Consider the following 6,000-nt stretch of genomic DNA (forward strand, 5'->3'; position numbering starts at 1 on the left):
AAGCTCACTTAGTCCTATGGTCCAGGTGAGCTAAAAAGCAAAACGGACAAAAAGCAACGAACAAAAAGCAAAAGTGTCGGACAAAAAGCAAAATTATCGGACAAAAAGCAAAACGGACAAAAAGCAACGGACAAAAAGCAAAAGTATCGGACAAAAAGCAAAATAATCGGACAAAAAGCAAAAGCGGACAAAAAGCAAATCGCGGACAAAAAGCACCGTATCACACGTCTTTCTTTTAGTGATATACAAACACATTATTTCGAAAGGATATCTATGTGTGGCCTTATATACTATTGTGGAGGGACATAAAACATAGGTTAATGAATATTTATTTATGGCTTAGGCACAATTTTCGTTTAGTGTTTATAAAATGTATAATTGTGTCTTATCCTCTAAAATCAATTTTCAGGCATGTGATACATTGATCTAATTTGATTATTTATCCAAGACTTTTCTACTAGATAAGTGAAATTAATCAAAGAAACATTGCTTTATGCATAATCCAACATTTTTTGTTTTACTTTTTATCATTACAACAGACGAAAATATTTTGCGTTTTTTATCAGTCTTAGACAACAACCGAAGCACACCGAAAGAATTTTGCATGCCTCTTTAGTATTAATTAGAAAAAACAGAAAAGTGCAAGAACAGAATCAGCATGATTATCATGATCTTTAACACCATTTCTAAATTCCCTTTTGCATGTACTCAACTTAGGCTCTGACTAAAATATTTCAATTTCAACTTTTTAATTTTATTTAAACATATCAAACAATATTAACTCTTCCAATGACTGCTGGTATAACTGTGATATTTTCCAATGGACATATAACACCAACAGTGATAAATTTGATTATGTTACGCGTTTCTGTCGAAAATTGAACACAAACCACGTTCATACATTTAACAGAAGCGTTATTTAGATAGTATCCTTATCCTCTCAAATTGTACTCATTAGTACTATATACAAATTATCACAACGCGCATTTGAATTATATACCGAATACGCCATTTTGACCTATCCAATTTCTTGAACTATTTTACATTCTGCTCAAACCACAATATTATTGCAGAAATCATCCGAAAAGTTTTCCGTTTTAATATATTTGTTTAACAGAAACTCATTTCTGCTTGCAAAAATCAAAATAGAACATTTTGAAATTTGTTCAATGACTCGTATATTTAAACGGTAAAACTGAAAGTATATTATTTGTTATCATTAAAAAAATATATTTGTTTTCACGCGTGTGGATGCTACAATACGATGATTTATACGATGGAATTACAACTGCCAAATAAAAGCTGTTTGTTTTTCATATACTGCGATATGTGGTGTTCATTGTATTTCTACGACCCCACCTAAACAAAAACAGCATTAGCAATTTTCATCTTTATTCAATACCCCGTTACAACCTTACAAATTGTTTCCACGGTGAAACACTTTTTAAGAAAGTACCAATTGAAAGATACAGAGATAAAAGGTCCAGACAAATGGAGATGAAAAATACAAAATAGATTTTAACACCTTAAAAATAATGTAGAGTGTGAACAACATATGCACGTCACAGGTGTATTTTAATAAACCTTAATTCGCATGATGAACAATTTAATTATAATACGTTTACCAATAAATATATAAGTGTCATAGAAATTAAACAAAATACCAGAATAATAATTTATCAGTTAATAATTAAACTAACCTCCGGTAACGTCTACGAATGTCTGTGGACTGATTCCGGTTCCAACAATATTGGTTGCAGTACAGATATAGTTTCCTTCGTCACCAGATACAGCATTACTGATGGTGAGAGATGGTGTATTGACAGTGCTACCAATTATTCTGGATCCATCTACTGTTACTGAAGTGAGTATACCGTTAACGATCCTTTGCCACGTGACTGATGTATGAGCTGGGTTAGAGGAAACTGTACATTGCAATGTCACTGTACCGCCGAGTAATACCGAATAAATGTTGGAAGATATGACAACCACAGGAATATCTACCAAAATAAAAGTAGTATGACGCTATACAAAAACATGAATGCAAAGTATATTTCTGTTCTCAAATATGTGTCTAATATAGATAAAAAAAAAACACACACTAAAACTGTTACGAAATATAAACATTGTCTCCAATTTAAATGTTTGATATAATAATTTTCAATTCCATATTTGATGGTAGAATTTTAAAACTGAAATAACGGTGAGACAAAAAGACACAATTAATTTATAATATTTTCATTCACGCATTGATAATTTACCTCCGATGACATTTAAAAACGTTTGCGAACTTTGTCCAGAACCAACACTATTTGAAGCAAAGCAAACATAATATGCTTCGTCGTTTAGATCAACGATGTTTATCTGTAGAGACGGGCTACTGACAGTAGAACCACTGTACTTGTTGTTACCGTTAACTACATTTATATCTGTGGTAACCCCATCCTTTATCTTTCGCCAGAAGACGGTAATATGGGTTGGATTTGCTATGACGGCACATACAAGAATAGCAGTACTTCCATAGTTAACATTATATATCAATTGTTGTATGGTAACACTTGGTATATCTGAAATTCATCAAAAATTATGTGTTAACTAGTCGTAGTTTTATAGCACTACCTTTTTTATATGAAAGTCATAAGTTTGTGTACACTTGTTTTTTCTTCATGCTAGTTGAAATTAATTATTGTTTTGTATTTCAGATGCCTGTAAATTGACTTTTTGCAATGATGTTTACAATGAATTGACAAAATAAACAAAGTGTATGCAATCAACACGGTTTACCTTTCCTAATATGTTGAAAACTAAGGCGGCTTGATGCAAACAAATGTTCAATTCATACTTCCAGTGTGAAAAGGTTTACACACGTCATTGTTTTTTGGGGGAGGGGGCTTTATAGCTTGCTGTTCGGTGTTAACCAAAGGTTCGTGTTCAAGATCGTACTTTAATAAGCTATTATGTTTTACTTTTACAGATTGTGACTTAGATGAGACAGTTGTCTCATTGGCACTCATACCACATCTTCGTATGTCTATGTTTTCAGAACACATCAGTATCAAAGTACAAGATACAAGGAGAGTTTTTGAATCTTTATATATAGAAGGTATTCTTTCTGAGCCTACAATAAAAAGTGCCATTAATTGATTGCTGATGAGCATATGATACAGTTTTGAACCTGTATTTATGTATGAGTAAAATGGGGTCGAAATTTTGTATATTTGCTCAAAATGAAGATTTGTGTCCATATTACTTTTTCGAAAGTAAGACATATTTTTTTTGTTTTAAAAGATAAACACAAATTGTTTTTTGTTAAATCGGTAATTTCTGTATTTTATAAGTATCATTAAAAATTATGCAATTTTTATTCATAAATAACTCATATTTATCCAAAGTTCATGAATAGAGGAAAAAAGTCATTTTTTGCTGCATGTTTATCAAAATTTAAAAAAAAATGCGCTATTAATAGTTTCAGAAAATTTGGATCACATTATCACCTTGAAAAATGAAACAAATTGTCGTGTTAGAAAATAGAGGTCCATGCACTCGTTTTCAAATTAAATCAGTTTGAGTGATATAAATCAGTCGAAAAATGCATCTTTTCCCGATATGTCATAGTTTGATGTCGCGAAAATAACATTTTACGTTAGCAACGTCATTACCTCCCCTGTAACTGTATCGTATGCCCTTAAGCCTTACTGACCGTAAAACGAGGTTAATATATATTGTCTTATTCAAGGGGGTAAGAAGCGTGTATCTTTGAAGATGTATAGTTAGTGACCCTGTAAACAACTGGAAATAGAATTCTTGAAACAAAAATTTAAAATATCACAAAAGTACATTTTCTACTTTTCTAAAACATTATGGGTGTACCCCTGATTAATTTAGTATTAAAAGAATGAACTTATCAAAATAATTCTACATTCTATGGACAAACTGATGTTAACAAATGCAATCACCAATACTTACTGCCGATAACGTATAATGTGATTGATATACTCTGTCCAGTTCCAACACTGTTTTCGGCATAACATGTGTAGTTTGCTTCATCACTTGATGCAGCATTGATAACAGTCAGTGATGGAGTAGAAATCGTGGAACCAGAATATTTCCCTCCACTATTTATGACATCGATATTTGTTGTTGTTCCAGCCAACGTCTTCCGCCAGTAAACTCGTAGTGCAGCAGGTTGCGAAACAACGGAACATATAAGAGTGATCGAACTAAAATAATTTACATTGTAGCTTGGAAAGCTAACCTGTACTGTTGGGATTGCTACAAAAGAAATAATACAATAAATTGTCATCATTTATTTAATGTTGTATCTTAGGGAAAAAAATACTGCTGCCAAATTTTAAATTTCAAGGACTTCTCTAGTTGTTTTTTTTTTTTTTTTTCGTTTTTGTTTTACATTTGTGTTTTATTTATTTATTTATTATTTTCTCTTCTCTTCTCACTTTCACTCTTAAAAAAAATACTCTCCGTATTGATCAATATTGAAATAATTGGTATATATTTTATAATTTTGAATACAATTAATTACAAATTTTCTAAATGTACAATCTTATGTTTAACGAGACTTGGATAAGGTACCGGTACTTTCTGTATCAAACTAACAAATGTGAAATTTTTCAATAAAGTATGTATATTTTTTAGAAAATGAATAAAAAAAAATTGTCATCATCTTTACAAAAATTGAGGATTGAACACAACAATCAACCATTCTAATAACCTAGAATTGCCATCATGTCCAGAAAACCCACATAACAACTTTTTCTGAATATATGGTTGAAGGTATCAGTTCCTCCAAGGCACACGTGAAAAGGAATAATATTCTTACCTCCTTGGACATCAAGAGATATCTCTTGACTTTGACCAGTCCCTATGGAATTGGTGGCGAAACACTTGTAAGTGCCTTCGTCACTAAAGTCAGCGTTAAATAGAGTTAGAGATGGTGTTACGGTAGTAGATCCGCCATATTTACTAGGATTGGATGAGGGTCCTATATTAGTTATCAGACCGTTCACATCATGGGTCCAAGACACACTCGTCATAACTGGATTGGCGGCAACAGTACACCCTATTGTTATAGAATTACCCACTTCAACTTGGAAGTTAGATCCTCCAATTGTCACATTGGGAACACCTGGCAAAGAAAGATGATTTGGTAAAAGAATTACATGGAAATTACATTAAAAATGTACATACATCATCGATTATTATTATAACCTAGTAAGAATCGTTTCATGATGATTTTTTATGCATATTGCAAAAAAAAAAGGAATTTGTACAAGTGATCGTGTTAAACTTAGTATAACGTTAAAAGATATATTTTTTTTAAAATCAATGAATTAGTTTTTGAAATGTATCATTAAAATTTCTATTAACTTATAATTCACCTACCTCCAGTAACATCTAAGAATGTATTCTGACTGTTAGATGTACCAACAATGTTTGTAGCATAACACACGTATATTCCTTCGTCTGAATTCTGTGTGTTGGTTATTGTCAATGATGGAGCTGCAATGGTACCTCCAGTAAATCTACTGTTACCATTTATATCTACGTTAGTTAGAACACCATTGACCACTTTTCTCCAGAACACGTTAGTCTGAGTAGGAGTTCCGGTAACAATACACGACATGGTAATCTGTTGACCAACCAACACGCTGTAGAATGATTGTGGAATAGTCACAGTAAGTAAGTCTGAAACATATCATTTATTTTTATTAACATACTTCCACAGATATAATGAGAAAAATATTATTAAGCATAGTTGGAACGAGCTTAATCAAAAACACGTAGCAAACGCAAATAGTTGACAAAAAGGTACAAATACCGATCTAAATGTACTCGTAGTGACTTTAATTTTGTTTATCTAAAAAGAAATTATATATATTAAGAATCATTTTAATTAAAATTCACCCAGTATGTTTATTAGAAAGATATACATGCAGTAACTGCACAGGACATTTGACATTTGATTTTACCATATCGTTAGGG

At 31.7% G+C, this 6,000-nt stretch overlaps 1 protein-coding gene across 1 annotated transcript in view; it reads right to left on the bottom strand.

Moving 5' to 3' along the window:
• The window catches only part of LOC143067066 (hemicentin-1-like), a 69,153-nt gene extending 67,308 nt beyond the window's left edge, over positions 1–1,845 (bottom strand). The window contains exon 1 of the mRNA XM_076240119.1: positions 1,701–1,845. The gene's annotated coding sequence lies outside the window, so the exon portion shown is untranslated. The remainder of the gene's footprint in view (positions 1–1,700) is intronic.
• Between the last annotated feature and the right edge of the window lie 4,155 nt (positions 1,846–6,000).

Source organism: Mytilus galloprovincialis, chromosome 1, assembly GCF_965363235.1.
Source record: "Mytilus galloprovincialis chromosome 1, xbMytGall1.hap1.1, whole genome shotgun sequence".
NCBI classification, from domain to species: Eukaryota; Metazoa; Mollusca; class Bivalvia; order Mytilida; family Mytilidae; genus Mytilus; species Mytilus galloprovincialis.